The 24,738-nt window shown below is 41.6% G+C and overlaps 1 protein-coding gene across 4 annotated transcripts in view; it reads right to left on the bottom strand.

Annotated features, from left to right (window-relative positions):
• Positions 1 to 24,738, bottom strand: part of LOC124556621 (high affinity copper uptake protein 1-like) — a 157,561-nt gene that overhangs the window by 52,032 nt on the left and 80,791 nt on the right. The window contains exon 1 of one of the 4 annotated variants that reach the window (XM_047130590.1): positions 6,946 to 7,070. The exons of the other annotated variants lie outside the window; for them this stretch is intronic. The gene's annotated coding sequence lies outside the window, so the exon portion shown is untranslated. Of the gene's footprint in view, positions 1 to 6,945; positions 7,071 to 24,738 lie in introns of those variants that run through there. 4 annotated transcript variants of the gene reach the window in all.

The following is a 24,738-nucleotide window of genomic DNA, read 5'->3' as shown; positions in this document are numbered from 1 at the left end:
ATTTCTGTGTCAGTGCCCCATATAGCTTTCTTTTAAGTGGACCAGATTTCTTCTGCATTAACTTGCTCTCTTTAAATTTATTAGAAATTTTCATTCCCATGTATTGAGGTCCCTGGGCACACAGTTTGAGGAGGTGGGTGGGGAGCATAAAATTTTCTTTGTTTCTAGTATCATGTGAATGAACAAAGTGGTTTCCCTCAAATAATTCATGTCTGGTATGCAAAAAGATAATAATCTCATATATATATATATATGCAAAAAGATAATAATCTCATATATATATATATATGCAAAAAGATAATAATCTCATATATATATATATATATATATATATATATATATATATATATATATATATATATATATATATATGAGATTATTATCTTTTTGCATACCAGAGGGAAAAATATATCAGAACTGACATGTACACATGAAAAGTAGCATATATGAGCTACTTTGAAACCATTATTAGGTAAGGTATTATTTTTGGGGGTAAGTCGACGAATGTAGTATGGATACGAAAAATACAGAAAAAAATTATTCGAAATATGTGCTTTGCAAATCATAAAGAACCATGACATCCATTATATAGAAAACAACATCTTTGCCTCTGCACTTCCACCTTGACTGACATCTCTGCCCAATCTCTTTGCCTTAACAAATGTCTGCTTGTGTCTGTGTATGTGCGGATGGATATGAGTGTGTGTGCGAGTGTATACCTGTCCTTTTCTCCCCCTAAGGTAAGTCTTTCCGCTCCTGGGATTGGATTGACTCCTTACCCTCTCCCTTAAAACCCACATCCTTTCGTCTTTCCCTCTCCTTCCCTCTTTCCTGATGAGGCAACAGTTTTTTGCGAAAGCTTGAATTTTGTGTGTATGTTTGTGTTTGTTTGTGTGGCTATCGACGTGCCAGCGCTTTCGTTTGGTAAGTCACATCATCTTTGTTTTTAGGTATATTTTTCCCATGTGGAATGTTTTGTTTTTTGAGATATATATATATATATATATATATATATATCAAAAAACAAAGATGATGTGACTTACCAAACGAAAGTGCTGGCAGGTCGATAGGCACACAAACATACACACAAAATTCAAGCTTTTGCAACAAACGGTTGCTTCATCAGGAAAGAGGGAAAGACGAAAGGATGTGGGTTTTAAGGGAGAGGGTAAGGAGTCATTCCAATCCCGGGAGCGGAAAGACTTACCTTAGGGGGAAAAAAGGACAGGTATACACTCGCGCACACACTCATATCCATCCGCACATACACAGACACAAGCAGACATTTGTAAAGGCAAAGAGATTGGGCAGAGATGTCAGTCGAGGTGGAAGTGCAGAGGCAAAGATGTTGTTTTCTATATAATGGATGTCATGGTTCTTTATGATTTGCAAAGCACATATTTCGAATAATTTTTTTCTGTATTTTTCGTATCCATACTACATTCGTCGACTTACCCCCAAAAATAATACCTTACCTAATAATGGTTTCAAAGTAGCTCATATATGCTACTTTTCATGTGTACATGTCAGTTGCAGTTGATAGTATTTGCATCGCAAATGCAAAGCTGCTCAGTTTGTTTGCTAAGTATTCAATGTGTGCCTGCCAGCTCATGTTTTATCTACATTTAAACCTAAGAATTTGAATGAGTCAGCTTGTTCTATATCTTTGTTGTTGTGAACAAGCTTAATCTGCTCATATTTTGAGTATTTGTTTTTTAATTGCACCACATGAGTATTAGATATGTTTAGATTCAACCCATTTATTTGAAACCAAGTTTCTAAGATACTGAGGGTACTAATCACAGGTTTGGGATTTTTTTCCAATTCCTGATTTTCAACTAAGGCAGAAGTATCATCTGCAAACAAAACTGATGGGTAAGTGATATTTAATGGTAAGTCGTAAACATAGAAGAGAAATAGGACTGGGCCTAATATAGAGCCTTGTGAAACACTCTGGCATCTTAAATTGCAACAGACAACTTATTAGCAAACAATGAAACTGTGGCGAAAGTCATTATCCATAGTTGTGAATATAAAAAACATACATTATGGGCTGTGTAAATATTTAACATGTTGACAATGTATTCATGATGGAAATATAATGGTCTTTTAAACAACATACCTGACCTTGCTTGCTTAAGTGTTTATGGAGACAAAATATGGTCATCAGTCTCTCCTAGGGTTATGCCACTAAATCAACTGGCACAAGTGGCGACATGCATAACTATTTCTTTTTAATTTGGTTTAGCTTTTTGAAGGGTTTTGTACCGTGTTAAACAAAATAAATACAACTAAAATGCTTCAAAAACCGCATAGTCAGTAATGGCTATACTTCAGCCACATTGGCACTGTTATTTTTGAGTTGTTGGGTTGTACTTGAAATTTAAGTGCACATAAAATTTAATACTATGTTTCTGGTGACAGAGATTAACATCTGATGAAAGCTGGTACTTCCATAAACAAGTGATGAAGTTCTGTGAACTGCGAAGTGCTTAGAAAGTAAACATTGTTCAGAGGAGGACACGGCCCAAGACAGTTTCTGGAACATATACCAAGTGTGTCAAGTATTTGTCTCTTTCTGAAGCTAGAAGCTATTGTGCACCACAATTCAAATTTCCACCTGTGGGCAAATCAAGTAACTGTTTTTGGAGGTTCTGGAGACACTATTAGGTAAATACTGGCCTAGTCACAAAGTTTTGCCTCTTTTACTCTTTTCACATATAAACTGACTGACTTAAGACTCTAAACATTCCACTGCAGAAGAACGTAGGGTACTGGCCAGCAAGAAGCTGTAAAGCAAACTTCTTGTCTCAATAAGTTATTGAAGTTAGGGGTGCTACAGTTTCAAGCCCATCTCATACTCATCAATGTGGGTTGAAGACAATGAGGCAATCCCTCATTGCATACTTGAGAAAGGTCCTTATGAAGGTGGTATTATGTTGCTTTTCTCAACCCTGTAATGAAAAACAAAACTGTTTTCACAGTGTGTGACTTTCTTGCACAGCATATTGTTTAGTTTGTTGTGTTACAGGTGTGTATGTGATGAAAGGGAGGAAGATCATAAACTCTGTACTGGCACATAGTCATAATTGGCAATTCCATGTGATGGACAGATCTCTTCTACTTGTCTGCACTTTCTATTACCACTGCAGAGAGCTTTGGAATTTAGCTGTGAATTTTGGCACACACTTCAATGATCACAAATTGTATGCTGCCACCTCTCCTCCCCTTGCTTGTTACATACTAATGGCACTTAACTACCAAGATAAGAAGTGGTTACATGCAGATTTAGAGGCAGGACACTAGCGTCATGCAACAACATCTGCAACACAGATGGATTGTTCTGCTGTCAAGTGCACACAAACTATTAAATTATGGGTGGTCAGGACCAGGAGCTAAGGACTGTCACTTCAACCAAGAAGCACTTTGAGCTATGTGACATTCAACATTTAACAGTGTTGTCTTCAAGACATCTAGAGTTCATTGTGTGGCTCTACACATGAAACATCCTTAAGAAATTACCAGCAGATATACGAAAAGATATTGGAAATCTCTGGACACCGAAAAGAACGTTAAAATGTATATCTTACTAGCCAATTATTCAACAGCTCACCTGATTACTTAGGTTCAGAAAATGTCTGTTATCAGGCAGATAGCTGATGCTTGGTAAAATTTTTGATGGCACTACTATTACCTTACTATTCACAAGCACTATTAGTAAGAAGAACAAGGCGAAAAATTCTCAACCTGGCATAAAAAAAGATGTTTATTAGATCAAAACTGTACTCATTTTGTGAAGAGGTTCCCTATTAGGACGAGGCAGGGTATCTAAAATGTTCATAAATTTTGGATAAAGTACTGTACTTTGGTTTATCCATTTAAAAAAAAATGTCCACAACAAGACTACTTTAAAAAGCAGTGAAGCTTGAACTTTCTGCAGGTAAAGCTGACTTACATTACTGTGCAACAAGAATAACCAAAACAAAAACAAAAATTCATCTATTTCAATGCAACCTCTAAGCTAGGTTTAACATTAATCACCTCATTCTTGTAATAGCAGTTTGGTGATACTTGTCAACATAATGTACAAAATTAGCTTCTCTTTGTTCCGTACATCTACAAACATACTCCGCAAGCCACCATATGGTGTAAGGCGGATTGTATCTTGTGACATTTTTAGCCAATCCCTTTTCCGTTCAACTCGCAAATGGAGAGAGGGAGAAATGACTTTCGATATACTTCCGTACGAACCTAATGCTAAATGTACTACTTTGGCAGCAGCAGACAGCCGCAAATGCCGGTTCTATAAATTTTCTCAATACTGTTCCGTGAAAAGATCATCTGGTGATTCCAATTAAAGTTCACAGAGCATTTCCGTAATCGGGTTGATCGGACCTATAGGTGAGAAATCTAGCAGCACGCCTCTGAGTTGCTTCCATGACTTCCTTTAATCCGATCCGGTGGGGATCCACAACATTCGAGTCGTACTGAAGAAAGGGTCCCACAAGTGTTCTGAATGCGGTCTGCTTTATAGATGGGTACACTCTCCTCGAATTCTTCCAATAAAGCGGAGTGGAGCATTTGCCTAACCTACTATCGACCTTACGTGCTCATTCCCTTTCATATTGCTTTGCAAACTCTTCATATTTAATTGATGCGACTGTCAAACAGCACACCACTAAAGCTGTCTTTGAATACGGTATTACTGAAATGTTTGTTTTACTCACTCGCATTAGCTTACTTTCACCCACATTAAAAGCAATTCATCACAACTAATACAAATTCCTTAAAGACATCCTCACTCGGTCTATAGTCACTCAAGTGATAATAGCATTATCAGGAAACTGATCAGATCACTGCCTACCCGATCCAATAGTTCTTTTATGTTCGTGCTGAACAGGAATGGTCGTACATACATCCTTGAGGGACTCCTGATGCCACAGTTATCTCCGATGAACACGAACAGTCCATGATAATGTACTAGGTGCTATTACTCACAAAGTCTTCGAGCCAGTTAAACATTTGTGAACCTATTCTGTATGCTCGGGCTTTTCTTAACATTTTACTGTGTTGTACAATGTCGAACGCCATACGAAAACCTACGAATATTGACTGTGTTGTCATGTATGCACCTTACGTGCCCATTCTATTTCATGTTGCTTTGCAACATTATGCCTAGATAATTCAAAGAGACGACTGTGTCAAACACTGCACCACTAATGCTGTAGTCAGACATTATGGGATTGTTTTTACTACTCATCTGCATTAACTTACATTTTCACACACTTAGAACAAGCTGCCATTCGTCACAACAAATAGAAATTATATCCAAATCATCTCGTACTCTCCTGCAGTCACTCAAAGAAGAAACTTTCCCGTACACTGTAGCGACATCAGCAACCATCACCGAGCGAGTTTGCGCAGTTGTTAGCACACTGGACTCCCATTCACGAGGACGACGATTCAACTCCACGTCCGGACATCCACATTTAGGTTTTCCGTGATTTCCCCAAGTCGCTCCAGGCAAATGCCGGGATGGTTCCTTTGAAAGAGCACGGCCGATTTCCTCCCACATTCTTGAGACAATCCGAGCTTGTGCTCCATCTCTAACGCGATATCAACGGGACATACAAACCCAATCTCCCTTTCCTTTCCATCAACAAATCGAAGATTGCTGCTCATCCGTCAGATAGCTTATGTATAAAGAGAGAAAAGTGGTCCCATCACAATTTCCTGCGGAACTACTGGAGATACCTTTTTGTCTGATGAACACTCGCCGTCCAGGACAATGTACTGGGTTCTATTACTTATACAGTCTTATCCACCCAGATATGTGAGCATTCCGTGTGTTCAGACCTTTGTTAACAGTCTGCAGTGAGGCACTGTGTCAAAGGCTTTCCGGAAATCTTGGAATGCCTGTTGCCCATCATCCATAGTCTGCAGGATATGTGAGAAAAGGGCAAGCTGAGTTTCACACGAGCGATGCTTTCTAACTCTATGTTAATCTGCGGGTATAACCTTTTCTCGGACCAGGGAACTTATTATATTCGCACTCAGAATATGCTCAAGAATTCTGCAGCAAACTGACGTTACGGATATTGGTCTGTAATTCTGCGGTCCGTTATTTTACCCTTCTTATATACGAGAGTCATCTGCGTTTTTTCCCAGTCGCTTGGGACTTCTCGCTGCAAGAGATTCACGATAAATGCAGTATACGCAAGGCGACAATGCAGGAGAGTACTCGCTGTAAATCCGAATTGTGATTCCATCTGGGCATGTTTTCAATCTTCCAGTTGCTTCACTGCCAGGAATGTCTATTTCTACGTCCTCCATGCGGGAGTTCGTGCGGCGATCGAACGACCGCATGTCTGTACAATCCTACTGCGTGAATGACGCAAGATGTTGAACGTCAGTATTCCTTTTGCTGTCTTACGCTGCCACGCCATCCTGGTCTACAAGTGACATAATAGTAGCCTCCGACCTGCTAAATGATTTTACGAAGGACCAAAATTTTCTAGGATTCTCGGCAATATCTTTCGCTATCGTAAGATGGGGGTGTTGTACGCTTCGCGCATCGACTTTTTTTTTTAGAAGCACGAATTTCTACTGTCTTTTATTTGGGCATTCTTTTTTGACCCGGAAGTGCAACAATCTGTTTCTTAGTCAGCATATACTTCTCGAGAGCGCGATTTACAATCGGTTTAAATTTGGCCATAATTTCTTGGAACCCTGAACATCTCTGAATAGTCTCTTCGGAACACAATTAAATAATTAATTAAAAACTTATTAATTAAAGATACTAAAATCTGCTATCAACTCTAAGCTACCCTTCCCATGTGTAGTTTGTCACATCATAGTCATGAAATTAAGACATGGATGTATCTCTGTGTGTGCGGGGTTTACACAGGTCCTCCCGTTTCCCAAGATATATTTCATTACTGTTACCTGTATCAGCACGAATCTGCTGTTTGTCACTAGTATCACTTCACGTTCTAGATGTCACTGGTAGCCGATCCTTTGTGGCCGCCCTATTATAAACTTGGTATCGGTACTTCTGCCGCCAATCTCCTTTGCAGCACGTGACAGGCTCCTAACCGGCTATTAGGAGTAAAATATGCAATCGGCTTATCTGAAGGATGAAAGGTGTGCAGTAGAGTGCCGTGCGACCGATGCTCCACTTTCGTATTGGCCGTGTCAAGGTTGCGAACATAGCGTGCAATAAGCACTGTTTTGTTTTGCCTTCATTCTTCTCTAGCTCGGTGGTATGATCAAGGATGCGAACATAGTGTACATTAAGAAGTGTTTTTTTTTTTTTTTGGCTTCGTTCTTCTCTTGCTCGGTGATACGATCATTTTCGCAAACCTTTATGACTAACATCAGAGACTACAATTTTCATATCTCCAGCTTTCCGTCTACTTATTTCAACTGAATACTGGAAGGAGTGCCCACGACTTGAGGAACAGTTGCCAGATGCAGATGGACTGCCTAAAATACCACACTGTGGTTTTGCTGTATGGGATCCTTAGCAGATAGGTTCAAAGAAGATGACTCGTTTCGAGATATGAGAGTGGCACAGATGTGATTTACCAGTGGCCGTAATCATTAAAAGATATCTCCATAGGACCGAAGACAAGTATGTGGTTGAGTGGATAGACTTGATTCCAAATCGCAGATAGCATTTCTAGCAGAAAGCGTAACACTATAAGCGGCTCTTGTGTGTGCCTGTAGAACCAAGACAGCATTTAGGCAGGCTGACGGTAATATAGTCGTTGTGATCGTGTTTTTAGTAGCATGGTCCTTATGCGAAATGTATGTAGACGTCGGTGGAATCCTTCTGCAGTCAACTTCAAACGTCGGTTCTCAATAGTGTTCCTCAAAAAGAACAGCGTCTTCCCTTCAGGGATTCCCACCTGAGTTACCAAGCGAGTGTAATCAAACTGCTGAAAAAGAAAAATTACTGGCATGCAAAATGACTCATGATCAATTTAAATAATTAGCCTACCAATCTGATATTAATTCTTTCTGCCTGGCGGGTGGAAGTGATGGCTATTGTACCACGGATATGATTCTCGAGTTGGAGCAGTAATCAGGCGGTTTTTTCGCTGTGGCAATGTCTTAACGAAATTTCAATCACCCACCTACTCAGGGGTAGATGGCCATCGTAATAAAATCAGATGTACTACAGAATTTATAAAGTGATAATATAAACCCGATATTTACAACTTCTCTGTGGTGTTACCTTAAGAGACTGCGTATGTGGCGAGGTATTTGGTTACTTTATGAGAGAGTTCGAAAGTGTGGAGGGTTGTTGTGGCAGCATGCTCTTAGCACTCCGTCATGAGCCAAAAATTAGTTTCATGTCCTAGCCCTGTGAAGCACGACGTAACAGATAAGAAAAGTTCTTTTGCCCGATGATAGAATACATAGAGGAAATATAGCCTATGCCATACTGTTTAGTATTTTCACAACAAGTAACAATACTTACGCAATGTGAAAAAGCGTCTATGCCCCATTTCTTCTGTCTTTGAAAATAACTTGTATAAAAAGGAGAAACCTACACTACTGGCCATTAAAATTGCTACACCAAGAAGAAATGCAGATGATAAACGGGTATTCACTGGACAAATATATTATACTAGAAATGACATGTGATTACATTTTCACGCAATTTGGGTGCATAGATCCTGAGAAATCAGTACCCAGAACAACCACCTCTGGGCCGTGCGGGATTAGCCGAGCGGTCTTAGGCGCTCCAGTCATGGACTGTGCGGCTGGCCCCGGCGGAGGTTCGAGTCCTCCCTCGGGCATGGGTGTGTGTGTTTGTCCTTAGGATAATTTAGGTTAAGTAGTGTGTAAGCTTAGGGATTGATGACCTTAGCAGTTAAATCCCATAAGATTTCACGCACATTTGAACATTTTGATTTGAACCACCTCTGGCCGGAATAACGGCCTTGATACGCCTGGGCATTGAGTCAAACAGAGCTTGGATGGCGTGTACCGGTACAGCTACCCATGCAGCTTCAACACGATACCACAGTTCATCAAGAGTAGTGACTGGCGTATTGTCACGAGCCAGTTGCTCGGCCACCATTGACCAGACGTTTTCAATTGGTGAGAGATCTGGAGAATGTGCTGGCCAGGGCAGCAGTCGAACATTTTCTGTATCCAGAAAGGCCCGTACAGGACCTGCAACATGCGGTCGTGCATTATCCTGCTGAAATGTAGGGTTTCGCAGGGATCGAATCAAGGGTAGAGCCACGGGTCGTAACACATCTGAAATGTAACGTCCACTGTTCAAAGTGCCGTCAATGCGAACGAGAGGTGACCGAGACGTGTAACCAATGGCACCCCATACCATCACGGCAGTGATACGCCAGTATGGCGATGACGAATACACGCTTCCAATGTGCGTTCACCGCGATGTCGCCAAACACGGATGCGACCATCATGGTGCTGTAAACAGAACCTGGATTCATCCGAAAAAATGACGTTTTGCCATTTGTGCACCCAGGTTCGTCGTTGAGTACACCATCGCAGGCGCTCCTGTCTGTGATGCAGCGTCAAGGGTAACCACAGCCATGGTCTCCGAGCTAATAGTCCATGCTGCTGCAAACGTCGTCGAACTGTTCGTGCAGATGGTTGTTGTCTTCCAAACGTCCCCATCTGTAGACTCAGGGACCGCGACGTGGCTGCACGATCCGTTACAGCCATGCGGGTAAGATGCCTGTCATCTCGACTGCTAGTGATACGAGGCCCTTGGGATCCAGCACGGCGTTCCGCATTACCCTCCTGAACCCACCGATTCGATATTCTGCTAACAGTCATTGGATTCCGACCAACGCGAGCAGCAATGTCGCGATACGATAAACCGCAATCGCGATAGGCTACAATCCGACCTTTATCAAAGTCGGAAACGTGATGGTACGCATTTCTCCTCCTTGCACGAGGCATAACAACAACGTTTCACCAGGCAACGCCGGTCAGCTGCTGTTTGTGTATGAGAAACCTGTTGGAAACTTTCCTCATGTCAGCACATTGTAGGTGTCGCCACCGCCGCCAGCCTTGTGTGAATGCTCTGAAAAGCTAATCATTTGCATATCACAGCATCTTCTTCCTGTCGGTTAAATTTCGTGTCTGTTGCATGTCATCTTCGTGGTGTAGCAATTTTAATGGCCAGTATTGTAACATCTGATGTACTACAGAATTTTTAAAGTGATATGTAATATAAACCTGATATTTAGAACTCCTCTGTGGTGTTACCTTAAGAAACTTCGTATGTGGCGGGAGATTTGGTTACTTTAAGAGAGAGTTCGAAAGTGAGGAGGGCTCCGCTGGCAGCATGCTCTTAGCACTCCGTCATTAGCCAAAAATTAGTTTAATGTTCTAGCCCTGTGATGCACAACGTAACAGATAAGAAAAGTTTTTTTTTTTTTTTTTTTTTTTTGCCTGATGCTAGAATACATAGCGGGAATATAGCCTATGCCATACTGTTTAGGGAGTTTCACAACAAGTAACAATACTTTAGCAATGTGGAAAAGTGTCTATGCCCCATTTCTTCTGTCTTTGAAAATAAGATGTATAAACGGGAGAAATCCATATTTCGCGTGAGAAATTCGAGATGTATGGTCAACATCACTGTCTCGGATTGAGTAAAGTGGATTTTTTTTTTTTAACGGGGGTGGTGGGGGGGGGGGGCGTCAGTATCGGGATGGAACTGGTTAGAACTACTGTATACATCCAAGCCGCAAGTGTTAGTTTCGCAGTGCGTCATGGCTGGCTGCAGGGGTGATCATGAAGGGTCGGCAATCAGACGTAACAGATTAGCTCAGCCAGTGAAGGCCGGTTAAGTATAAAGAATGTGCCGACCTGTCTGCTTTTGCCTGCTGTAGCGTGGGGGCTAGCGAAGTGACCAGTGTGCTGGGTAAGTGAGGACAGAAACGGACGTGTGTGTTGCATGCGAGAATATTCAAAATCACTTGTGTTTGTGCTGGACGTATTGATAACATCCGAATTCCTACCACTCCAATCATCCCCGGATGCCTTCCAGGGGAGGTGCGGACGTCTGCGGCTGCGGCCGTGGCGGTAGTTTTCACCGATTTCTGAGCGTTGGCGCCGGCAGTTTATGGGGGGATTGGCGCGTTGCGTGTGGACTTCGGGACACGAGTGCGTGGGATGTGCGAGTGTTTAAACAATCTCCGACATCTAACAATGACAACTACTGCTACGGGCTGGATCATGATCTAAGTGTATCGTGTTTAGTGCTTCTCAGAACATTGCAGTGGACTCTGTCTTGCAGTAATATTTGCTCTTGTCTCTATCCTAACAAGCAGTAGGTCCTTCCTCCTTCTGACTGTAATGGAGAGAACCAATTTAGGAATTCTATAGTGCTTTAAAAACCCAATCGCGACATCAAATTCCCGATTGATAGCGATCTCTGACATCTAGCCATGATAACTACGGATTGGATTGCGGTTTAAGTGTGTCATGTTTAGTGCTTCTCAATACATCGCAGTGGTATTTGTTTTTGTTACTATCCTATCACACGATAGACCCTTTCCTCCCTCCTTCTTCGTCCTGGTGTAACTTCGAAAACCAGTCAACTTAGGAATTCTACGGTACTTTTAAAAAAGAAAATACGCTTAGCAGACCTATAGTGGTTGGGAACTCCCTAACTGTGACGGTCTAAATTCACATCGAAATTAGAAATTCCAACTACCATTTCCTACATCACTGCTTCCAATCCAGATGTCAAATAATTACAAGTTTGGACTATTTAATGAAATTTCTCATCAAAAACATAACAATATTGTTTCCGCACGCAAAATACTGTGCAGTGTCGATCTTTTGTGAGTGTGAGTGTGTGTGTGTGTGTGTGTGTGTGTGTGAGAGAGAGAGAGAGAGAGAGAGAGAGAGAGAGAGAGCGTGTGTTCGAAGCAAATTGTTTAAACACCTATATTAACGATTTAATTAATATTTCCTGTGGCACATCTTCTGAAGCAACATTTGTGACATCTTCAAGATACATTATTCTGCACGAGATTTAATAACTCGTGAAGCAGTTCGTGAAGTGTACCACAAAAGGTGCGATAGAAAGGCTGGGACAGTTTTGAGTCCATGGCGGAATGAAAATTACAGCTCTCTCTCTCTCTCTCTCTCTCTCTCTCTCTGTCTCTCTCTCTTTGTCAACTTTTTTTAACGGTATTTCGAGAAAGCCTGCTACTGGTTTTGTGACATCGTCAATCTTTGTGTGTGAAATAGCTACCGCGTCCGCCTTATATCCCCTAATCACGATCATGTGACCAGAAAATAATTATTTCTTGACTTCAGCAGTATTTCTGGATCGATTCGCAGCCAGGTATTTGCTTTGGAAGGAAGGAGTCTACCATGTGCTGGTATCCGACATGTTGGTTCATGCATGCAGACCACTTGAGATGGCAGAGGATGCCGACACAATGTGTGCTTTCGTTCCACGGTTAGCGCGGTACTTGACAAGGTTGCGGTGCAGCCGACAGGCGACAACGGTGTGGAAAGCTCGCTGGCGTTTCCTTGTCCCTACGGCGCGCCACGGCTCCGGACAGCCTGTGCGGGTTGCGAGACGTGAGAGAGTTTTTCAGATATGTTTAAGCGATCTGTGACAGAGTAGTTACATGTTTCCTTACGCGCTCGGAATGAAGAAGCGCCACAATCGTTTAAATATTCCACACGCTGCAACTGATTTCCTGACACATTCTTTAAATAAACTATATTCTATAGCACGTATCCGATAATTGTTGAAATAAATAGTTTTCGATACACTTCAGTCAATTTCCCGACAATTTTTTTACATAAATGAATAAACTACATTCTAAACACTGCCTTGTATCCCTTAACTGTTTATTTAAAAAATATTCCACAAGTTGTCCAAATTGTTTAACTAATATTCCATACACTGCAATCGATTTCCCGCCAAATTCTTCATGTAAATAAATAAACTATATTCCATACGCCGCTTTGTATCCCATAAATTGTTTAAATAAGCAATATTCCACACATTGTCTTCTTTAAATAAATAAACTATATTCCATACACTGACATGTATCCCGTAAATTGTTCATTTAAACACTATTACACATATTGTCTACACTGTTTAAACAATATTCCATACATGGCGATTTCCCACCAAATGGCCAATCAATTGAGTCTTAAAACCCACCAGTTTCCATGTGGGGGAAGGGAAGGGAGGAGGGCGGGGGGGTTTCCCAGAGGGGGAAGCGTTAATTAAATGGTTCAAATGGCTCTGAGCACTATGGGACTTAACATCTGAGGTCATCAGTCCCCTAGAACTTAGAACTACTTAAACCTAACTAACCTAAGAACATCTCACACATCCATGCCCGAGGCAGGATTCGAACCTGCGACAGTAGTAGTCTCGTGGTTTCGGAGTGAAGAGCCTAGAACCGCTTGGCCACTGCAGCTGCAAGCGTTAATAAATTGATCAAGTTAATTAATTAGTCAATAAAATTGATATCAAAAGTGTGCTTATATCAGTGAGGTGCGTTCCCAGGGGGTCGGTTAGGGGGAGGGTGACATGGAACACCACTTAACTGAACATTAGGTTAAGGATGGATTACCCCAGGGGGTCATAATCCCCTTAGTAGAAAAATAGGTTAAGGACCTGTCGATCAAAAGAGAACAATAGGTTTGCGCATGATGTAGGCAACCTGCACTATCAAAACGCCCTTGCAGCCCCCTTATTCCACTACTCTCGGTGACTACTGCAATGACATATGCATTTGGGTAAAAATTCTTCTTCTTTAAATAATTTAAATTATATTATCAATAAATTGCTAATCGGTTTTACTGCGAATGATTTCACCCTCAATTTTTAAAAAAGACAACTTATTCAGTTCTGCACATCTAGGAGTACTACACCAATGATAAGTGTAAAAATGGTGAGTAATTAATACAAGTAAATAGTGTGGTAACTTCAAAATTCTTAAAGTTCAAAAATGGCTCTGAGCACTATGGGACTTAACATCTGAGGTCATCAATCCCTTAGAACTTAGAACTACTTAAACCTAACTAACCTAAGGACATCACACACACCCATGCCCGAGGCAGGATTCGAACCTGCGACTGTAGTGGTCGCGCGGTTCCAGACTGTAGCGCCGAGAACCGTTCTGCCACTTCGGCCGGCAAAATTCTTAAAGTGTCAATACTGATGAGAATTGAAACTGGAAAAAGCACATTTTAGGCCTCCTAAAATAGCTTAGTTCAGCCACATTTGCATTTAGAATCATCAGAATTATTGCCAACCTTGGGGAGAAACAAATTAGTAAGCTAAAATATTTCGCATATTTTCATTCAATAATGTTATATGGATAATTTTCTGGGATAACTAGTCTTGAAGAAAGAAAGTCTTCATCGCTCAGAAACGTTCTGTAAGAACAATTTGTGTGGTGCTCACCCACGAACATTTTGTAGACATCTGTTTAAGGCGTTGAGCATTCTGACTACTGCTTCACAGTATATTTATTCCCACATGGAGTTTGTTGTAAATACTCCAGCGCAGTTCAAAAGGAACAATGATGTACGTATTTACAATAACAGAAGAAAAAAATGATATTCATTACGCCACATTAAGGTTGTCTTTAGCACAAAATGTGGTGCACAATGCTGCAATCCAAATTTCCATCACGTAACAAGTGATATAAAATGTCTAACAGACAACGAAGTAATATCTGAAAGTAAACTGAAGAAGTTCCTCGTCGACAAATATTCTGTAGAAGAATTTCTATTAACGTAATGAATAAAAGTCCGTGGAAGAGTATCATTAACTCACATCTGTATATTTTTTTTTTTAATTATAAATGTTCAGCACGTATCCATATTTACAAATTAATTTGTGACGTGAATGTAAAATTATTCGTTCGACATCATCACGATTTATCGTGCAAATGATCCATGGAACACGAAACTAACTAACTATACATACATATTAAATAATATTAATCATTAGCCTGTCAGCTGACAGTGTTATTTTGCTCGCCCTGAAAGAGTAAGCTCCGTTGGATTTCCACTCATCCACCAAGCGACATTCACATCAGGTGATCCATAAAACATCAAGGACACTAGATGCACTTAATTTAAGTCACTTCAAGTCTCATTCTGACATCACATGAAAAGTCAAATACGAAAATAATCAACTAAAAACAACATACCTCCTTCCACAATACACTTTAATAATGCAGCCATCTGAGGTGCGTGACGTTGCTTGTAAGCACGAATTCCCACAGCGACTGACTTGGTCTCATTTATCACATGATAACTCGTATACGACCCCAGTGCTGTGCTGGTACGTTCCAAACAACACTGGCGGGCGCGACAGGAAGCGGCCGTCCCCATTGTAGAGCTTATCCGGCTAGAGGCTAACGCCTCTAAGGTAATGTAAAAATCTATCCTATCTTTCCCAGCTGGGACTCAAACAATCGTCAGTTTTTGTCACGGCAGAGGATAGTACTCCAGTGAAGCTGGTATGAAGTTTAAGCCTCTACTTTAATAATTACACATACTGGAATTTTTCTAATAGTAGGTGGTTGTAATCTATCGTCTCAAAACTAGTCTATAGAAACGCACTGTACTTTAGAGCATTATAGATGCAAAGGTGAAAATTTTTACAGTTCCATTAACTTAGTGGTTGAACGTAGTGCCGAAATTTCTGAGTTGTAAGTTAATTTAAAGCGATAATTAATCTGCAACGGTTTTTATTTTACTGCTAATTTTTTCTCTTAATAGATTCGAAAATAACAAAGATATCTTGAAATAACTTTCAGAATAACGTTTTGAGAATTATACCTACTATTCAAATTATAAGTTTGTTGATTTTGTTTGTAGCGCACCTCAAAATTACGAAAAGGGTTGAATTAGTCGGAATTTACTATACCGACTGGCCAAATTTAAACAGACGCTAAATCTCCAAGATTGGCGATCTTTTGCAGAAGCTCGAAATTTAGCACGGACTTCAATGCGACACGCTTAAAATATTTTCCACGACGAAACTGTGTCGAAACCTGGCAGAAAATCCAAAGAGATTCTGGTCGTATGCGAAGTATGCTAGCAGCAAGATACAATCAATGCCTTCTATGCGCGATAGCAATGGAGATACTATCGAAGACAGTGCTTCCAAAGCAGAGTTACTAAACACAGCCATCCGAAATGCCTTGATAAAAGAAGATGAAGTAAATATTCCAGAATTCGAATCAAGAACAGCTACCAACATAAGTAACGTAGAACTACGTAAATATCCTCTGAATAGTGAAGCAACTTAAATCACTTAATAAAAGCAAGTCTTCTGGTCCAGATTGTGTACTAATTAGGTTCCTTTCAGAGGAAGGTGATGCAATATCCCCATACTTATCAATCATATAGAACTGTAGCTCGACGAGAGATCCATACCCAAAGACTGGAAAGTTGCACAGGTCACACCAATATGCAAGAAGGGTAGTAGGAGTAATCCACTGAATTAACGTCGATATGTAGCAGGATTTTAGAGCATATATTCTGTTCGAACATTATGAATTACCTCGAAGAAAACGGTCTATTGACACACAGTCAATATGGATTTAGAAAACATCGTTCTCGTGAAACACAACTAGCTCTTTACTCGCAAGCATGAAGTGCTGAGTGCTATTGACAAGAGATTTCAGATTGATTCCGTATTTCTGGATTTCCGGAAGGCTTTTGACACTATACCACATAAGCGGCTTGTAGTGAAATTGCGTGCTTATGGAATATCGTCTCAGTTATGTGACTGGGTTCGTGATTTCCTGTCAGAGAGGTCACAGTTCGTAGTAATTGACGGAAAGTCATCGAGTAAAATAGAAGTGATTTCTGACGTTCCCCAAGGTAGTGTTACAGGCCCTTTGCTGTTCTTGTCTACATAAACGATTTGGGAGACAATCTGAACAGCCGTCTTAGGTTGTTTGCAGATGACGCTGTCGTTTATCGATTAGTAAAGTCATCAGAAGATCAAAACAAAGCCGCGCGGAGGCGCCATGTGGCGGATTGAGGAGGTTCCAGTCCTCCTTAAGTCATAGGTGTGTGTGTGTTGTTCTTAGCATAAGTTAGTTTACGAAGTGTGTAAGTCTAGGGACTGATGACCTCAGCAGTTTGGTCCCTTAGGAATTCACACATCAAAACAAATTGCAAAACGATTTAGAAAAGATATCTGCATGGTGCGAAAATTGCCAATTGACCCTCCGTAACGAAAAGCTTGAGGTCACCCACATGAGTGCTAAAAGGAATCCATTAAACTTCGGTTAGACGATAAATCAGTCAAATCTAAAGGCCGTAAATTCAACTAAACACCTAAGAATTACAATTACGAACAACTTCAACTGGAAGGAACACGTATAAAATGTTGTGAGGAAGGCTAACCAAAGACTGCGTTTTATTGGCAAGACACTTAAAAATGTAGCAGACCTAGACTACCTACACTACGCTTGTCCGTCCTCTTTTAGAATACTGCTGCGCGGTGTGGGATCCCTCCCGGATAGGATTGACGAAGAACATCGAAAAAGTTCAAAGAAGGGAAGCACGTTTTGCATTATCGCGAAATAGGGGAGAGAGTGTCACTGAAATGATACAGGATTTGGGGTGGATACGATTTAAACAAAGGCGTCTTTCGTTGCGGCGGAATCTTCTAAAGAAATTCCAATCAGCAACATTCTCCTCCGAATGCGATAATATTTTGTTAACTCCGATCTACATAGGGAGTAACGATCACTATGATAAAATACGGGAAATCAGAGCTCGTACGGAAAGATGTAAGTGTTCGTTCTTTCGGCGCGCTGTATGAGACTGGAATAATAGGGAATTGTGAAGGTGGTTCGATGAACCCTCTGCCAGGCATTTAAATGTGATTTGCAGAGTATCCATGTAGATATAGTTGTAGATGTAGAAATCTCACTATTCTTTAGTTCTACATCAGTCTGAATAGAATGAGTGCCCTTGTCATACCTTGCACACAGGCAGCCGCTTTGAGTGCGGGGAAGCCCGCTCTCTCGGCGCTCAAGGTTAAATTTCATCTTGGCAGTGAGCAGGAAGTGGCACTTGCTTCCCCCGCACGCTGTCTCGTCTCTGGCATAGAGGGCAGTGGACACAGGACTCATCCACAGTAACGAAACGCCGCACAAAATCAGTGTGATTCCTTGTCAAACGCTCCAGACATAGCTGAAAAATTATTCTCTGCATTCCCTCTTGAACAGCACTTACACATGTGGAATCTATCTTATACAATGTTACCTCACAGTCAGTTATTTGCACGATATGTACAATTACAGCCAGTTTTCGGCCAGTTTCAATACATTGAACAGCTTCGGATGAGTTTAAACTGTCCAAATCACAAAAATTAAAGACAGCAAGGTGTTCCATGTTATTCATCAGAATAAAACAGACGAATGTTTTAAAAATCCATTTGAGAAAAAACTGTTGTACAGATCACGTTGGCACTACTGCGAGAAATGTTCTGACATAACAAAAACAAAACTTCATTAACAACACCATATCTGTCTCTGAGAAATTTTCAACTTGCCCTCGGATTTGTCAATAGTGCATAATTGTAAAAGCCCTGTGTACATCAACAGTTAACGGTTGACCTGTGATACCAGAAAAACAGAGATATGACGTAGAAATTGCTGGGGAGTCATCCCTAGTACCCGACTTCCATCTATTTCCACGTTTCAAAAAACTTGTGGGTGTAAAAAGTTTAGAGTTTACGGCAGCTATAGGTCGGTATTTTACCGACATCCAGAATCGAACTCTGGGGGTGAAAATTGCGTACTGGAAAAGTGTTGGACCAAGTGCATTAACGCGAAATGGAACTACGTCGAAAGTGAGCGCGTTTTTGAACTGAATACCAGTTTTTCACCGACAGACTGATAGCTCTTCACCTACGCTCTAACATGTCTTCAAACTCTTCGCAGGTCTTCCTGTTTCACAACTGTCGTTGCTGTTTCCGATACGGTTACTCCAAATATGTCAGTAGTGTCCAATGCCGGATGCCCTTCCGGATGCCAACGATAGCACTGATATCCATGAGACAGGAGTGGGGAGTAGTACGGGCTACTAGCCGTCTGTAAGCTGTATTTTGCTAAGTTTCATGCTTTTAACTGTTCCCTTTTGTGTCTCGAGTAGTTAAACTTTAGTATTTATTCCACTAGCTTATGATATCTTAAACTCTGATCTTCATTATTTAAAATATTTAACTTCCTGTTGACGAAGAGGTTACTACAAATGAAGCATAAAGTCTCACTAGCGAAGGAAAGCGACCTTGCCTTTTCAAAGGAATCATCCCAGCATTTGCCTTAAGCGATTTGGAGAAAATCGCTGGAAACATAAATCTGGATGAGCTCCTTATTACGAGTTCACTGCGCCATCTCGTTCGGTACTACCTTTAGTATGTTTTGACTGCTTTCGCTTCTTGCGATGGCTGCTAACGGGCATCTGAATCTGGTAAACGAACACAGCAAGTAACACACAATTTATGCTTGCGGAATCCAGGTCAATTCCTACACAGAAGTCGTTGTGTAGACAAGAAACTTATCGTAAACGGCCACAAAATGTGTGGAATTTTTTTTTTTTTTCGGTTTCTTCTCACGTTGGCTCAGCGATCTACGATAAACTGTTGTTTCAAGAGGGACAAAATTCTTATACATATTCGACATAGAATCTAAGGCATACCTCACTCGGTGAAGTGGCCTTTCATCTATCAAGTAACATCTTCTCAATTACAAACTCATTTCAGTTTGTGTCAATTTTTGTTTGTATGCGATTATTTGAAATAATAATCATGTTGTGGTCTTTCACAATGGCTCAATTTTTTAAGACAGAGTTGAGTATTTCAGCTTCAACCTTCATTTTCAGTTTTGGTGCGTCGTGATCCACGAACATCTGGACAGACTTTTTCCTTCTTTTTTTGGGGTGGAGGGGGGCGGATATTGTCAGCAGGCGCGATCCATCATTCGAATTCACTGACCGATTCTCACAGCCGACTTTACACTTATATTGCCTTGTTTTCCCTTTCTATGTGGAGTGTTTCCAAATGCAGAAAGCCCACTAAGATATCCACCGAAGTTCGTACTGTAGAACGGCTGAGCGATTTACGTAAGAACGTTTCTTACCAAGGATTACGAGACCACCAACGAGATCACAGTCCCAGCAAACAGTTCTGTGAAAGTTCCACTCAAGGGCGTTTGAGAAAGTATCACGGAACTAACGCGAGCAAGTTAACGACACGGGAAAGCGGGTGCCGTTCACACCGGCGGAAAGACAAAGCCATGCTCGCGCTTATACTGTCCTTCGGACAGTAACTCTTGGTGCCCGACACAGACCACACTAACTCCGTCAGCCCACTAATCAGTTTAACTTACTACCCCAGGAACGTGCGAAGCAGATAATCAAAATTTTATTCCTTCGAACCTTGATAAGCTGGTGAGATCTTTAACAATACTGATGAGTGCTTTGCGCATATTCTGCAAGTGAAAAATACACAATGGATGCGAGTCCACGTTATTCTTTATGGTGGTAGTGAAGCTTAGTGGGACACTGTCACAAGACGGGAATTGATAACGACAAATTAAGTGAAGGGAATGATCACTAGTCCGCAGCTCGTGGTCGTGCGGTAGCGTTCTCGCTTCCCGCACCCGGGTTCCTGGGTTCAATTCCCGGGGGGGTCAGGGATTTTCTCTGCCTCGTGATGACTGGGTGTTGTGTGCTGTCCTTAGGTTAGTTAGGTTTAAGTAGTTCTAAGTTCTAGGGGGCTGATGACCATAGATGTTAAGTCCCATAGTGCTCAGAGCCATTTGAACCATTTTAATGATCACAATGTCTACATCAGCCAATAGACAGAAGCTTTCACGCGATATCCAGTAGCCAGGATTCGTTTGTCCACACACACACACACACACACACACACAGAGAGAGAGAGAGAGAGAGAGAGAGAGAGAGAGAGAGACAAACATATATTATAAGACGATGGCCTTCCTGGCATCACAGCTTCAAATTAAGCTAATTATCTTTATGGTGAGGGGGGACGTTGTGTGCGCCACCTACCTACGAATTGAAAAATACCAAAACTAACGTAAATAAGTTTTTCACTGTTGATGGTCCTGAAGTGGACATTGAGAAACAGGCGATATTGGCCAAGCCGGGCACAGGAAACTATCTAAAATACTGCACTAACAATCTAAGTCTCCCAACTCCTCCCGAATAAAAATGGTTCTAAAATACTGATGTGTGTGTGTGTGTGTGTGTGTGTGTGTGTGTGTTTTAGCATACATGAAGATCCTCTTCCTGAAAAATTTTGCATTTGTTTACAGTCAATATTTGAAGGTTTACAAATTCATTATACAAAGCATGAATATCGTACTCCTGCTTAAACAACCAGTTATAAAAGGGGATTTTGAGCAGCGAGGACGAACTGACGGAGAGAGGCCCTGAAGAGCTAACGAACAATTTCTAGAGAACTAGTATGCATTATATGGAGGAGTGAACTGTAGTGGACAAGACGCTGTCGTTCCGTGCCGGATGGCCATATTGTTTGTCAAGACAACAGCAGTACAGTTCTCATTAGGCGTTGCTTGTTTCTTATCACAACATGTATCGTCGTCCTTCCACGACGTCGCGGTGGTGCATATTGTTTTGTAATGCTGATGCTCCGCTGGGTTATGCCCTTCCTGCTTTACTCAGAGCTTAGTGGGCTTGAAGAAGGATGACTTGAGTAACTGTAACGTCTATTATTGGGTGTTATTCTGTAACGTGGTGAAAGGATCATTTTAGACTTCCTGTGGGAAACTAGTGGACTATTATTCAAGTACAGCCAGATTTTTCGGAGAATGAAGTTTCAGTGTCGTTTGCATACGAAGCAATTTCTCCTCCAACCTGTTTGGTACTTCGTGTAAACCGTATACCAAATACGTTTTTCATAATACAGTTGGACGAAATTTGTGTTGATTCGTAAAAAGATATTAATTTCCGCTGAATGATAGAACAGATCGTGGATTGTTCTAAATGATCTCTTGCATTTATATCGACAATCAACTTGCCAGCGTCCAAGACTCTGCGGAAAATCATAGTCCCGAAGTCAGCGTGTGATGTCTGTGGCCAAAGACCACATTTTCCAGCCACATGACCTGGTGGCAGGCTATTTGTATACACTTACTTGTTTTTCTCCTTTTAAAACTGGAGACAGTAGAAATAACTGTTTGCATCCTTTCGTTGGAGTGCTTAATCCAAGTAAGACGTTTGTTAATTTCTAGTCGCAAGAAAGTTATCGAGTCACAAAGTAAACCTCTTCCGCCAGTGGAGAGAGTTGGTTCAAATGGTTCAAATGGCTCTGAGCACTATGGGACTCAACTTCTGTGGTCATAAGTCCCCTAGAACTTAGAACTACTTAAACCTAACTAACCTAAGGACAGCACACAACACCCAGCCATCACGAGGCAGAGAAAATCCCTGACCCCGCCGGGAATCGAACCCGGGAACCCGGGCGTGGGAAGCGAGAACGCTACCGCACGACCACGAGATGCGGGCTGAGAGTTGGTGGGCGGAGTAATTTGATATTATTTGGAAATCAGATGGCAGGAAATTTGTTCTACCTAATTTTTGTCATCCAACTGGTGGACTATTAGTCAAGTACAGCTGGATTTTTCGGCGTATGAAGTTTCAGTGTCGTTTGCATACGAAGCAATTTCACCTCCAACCTGTTTGGTACTTCGTGTAATCCGCATACCACACTATCTAACACTGAACCTTGTGGTAAACTTGTCATAAATGGTCTTTTCTGACTGGACTGCAATAAAGAACTTCCATTCTGAAAGGATGGAACATATAATCAGATATGACATACCCAAGGCAACAAAATTTACTTATAATAGAGTCGATGAAAGATGATACCTGGCAGCTGTCAGCGCAGTTGTCAGCTTTCAACTGCGAAACGCAAACAGCTATAGACGTAAACAACAGTCGACTATAGGTCTGCGACCACATCGAGGCATTGCCATAGAGACATACAGGTTGTTTATCAATTCATGTTACACACTTCTAGAGGTTGTAGAGGGGACTTAGTAGATCAAGTTTTTCATCGGAAGCCATGTCTGGAAACGTCATCCAACGACGCTATAGAGTGTCGAAGTTATAGACGCCGGCGTCTACACAGGGCGATTCCGTGATGATGTTACAAACATTCTAGGATTATGGAAAAGGACAAATGTATAAATCTGAGGTAAGGGATCCTTGTACAGGAAACGAACTAGTTGAAAGTTATGCGATACCTTTCTGGTACCTCAGACAGAGGAATACGTGTACTGGTGTTGTTGTTAAAATTGTGGGGTAGGCAACTTTCAGTGGAGGTAGTACGGATCAAAACAAGGAAAAAATGTACACTAAACATGGGCTCTAAAATGCAGACCTTAAGAGATATGAGCACTTGTTCAACAGAGGAGATGTGTTCACAGTAGCAAAGATTAACAACTGCTTACAGGTATTCAGGTACGTATTTTAGAGGCCATGTTTACTGGACATTTTTTCCTTGTCTTGGTCTACACTATCACCTCTGAAAGTTGCCTATGCTACAACCTTAGCAACAACAGCACCAGTACATACATTTCACACTCAAGAGGTATTACAACGATTTTCGCTTATAAGTTTCGAAAAATGGTTCAAATGGCTCTGAGCACTATGGGACTTAACTTCTAAGGTCATCAGTCCCCTAGAACTTAGAACTACTTAAACCTAACTAAGCTAAGGACATCACAGAAATCCATGCCCGAGGCAGGATTCGAACCTGCGACCGTAGCGGTCGCGCGGTTTCAGACTGTAGCGCCTAGAGCCGCTCGCCCACCCCGGCCGGCACTATAACTTTCGACTCGTTCGTTTCCGGTAAAGTTCCATTACCCGAAACTGATACACTTATCCTTCTCCATCTCCTTAGAAACATAATGGAATCGCCCTGTATGTACAGGGTGGGACAAATAAAAGTGGCCCGGACTACCGGATAAGATTGGACGTGAATGTATGTACATAACCGCATCCCAGCGGGTTGGAGCAACTGCCCATACGGCCGACCGAACCTTGGGAAATATTTACACAGTCTTCACGGCTGACAGAGCTGTTAGCAGAGGTCGCGGCTCTACCTGGTCACCCAGGTCACCTGACCCGTCAGTGTGAGATTACTTTATGTAGGGAGCCCTCAAGTCTAAGTGTATCGCATCAACCTCATAGTCTTCAAGAACTGTAGCACAGCAATTCCAGCAGTCCAGCTTCATCCGCTTTCAGCAACTTGCTGACCAGGGCCCAAAAGTGCCAAGAGATGAATGGTGGTCACTTCAATCATCGGCTATAGTCATGTTAGCACTGTATTTCCTCTCCTCTGTTATTTTTCTTTGTACCCTGGAACTCTGTTCCTCGGGCCACTTTCATTTGCACCACCCTGTACATACATCTACAGGTGCCGGCGCCTATAACTTCGACGTTCGGTAGTATCGTTGGATGACGTTTCCGGACATGAATTCCTGTGTAAACTCGATCTACTAACGAGGATAGGTCCTCAGTGGTGCGATCGACGTTTTGAAACTATCCACACGGTAATGTAGGTTAAGATCTCCGGTGTCACACACTGCAGCCATTCACCCTCGCAGGCCCTCGTTTGCGAGTAGATGGCGAAAACAAGAATTGGGAATTTTGTGTGACTAAATAGCGTGA

Source organism: Schistocerca americana, chromosome X (genome assembly GCF_021461395.2).
Source record: "Schistocerca americana isolate TAMUIC-IGC-003095 chromosome X, iqSchAmer2.1, whole genome shotgun sequence".
Lineage (NCBI taxonomy): Eukaryota > Metazoa > Arthropoda > Insecta > Orthoptera > Acrididae > Schistocerca > Schistocerca americana.
The sequence above is the reverse complement of the archived record's forward strand: the minus strand, read 5'-3'. Positions and strand labels throughout refer to the sequence as shown.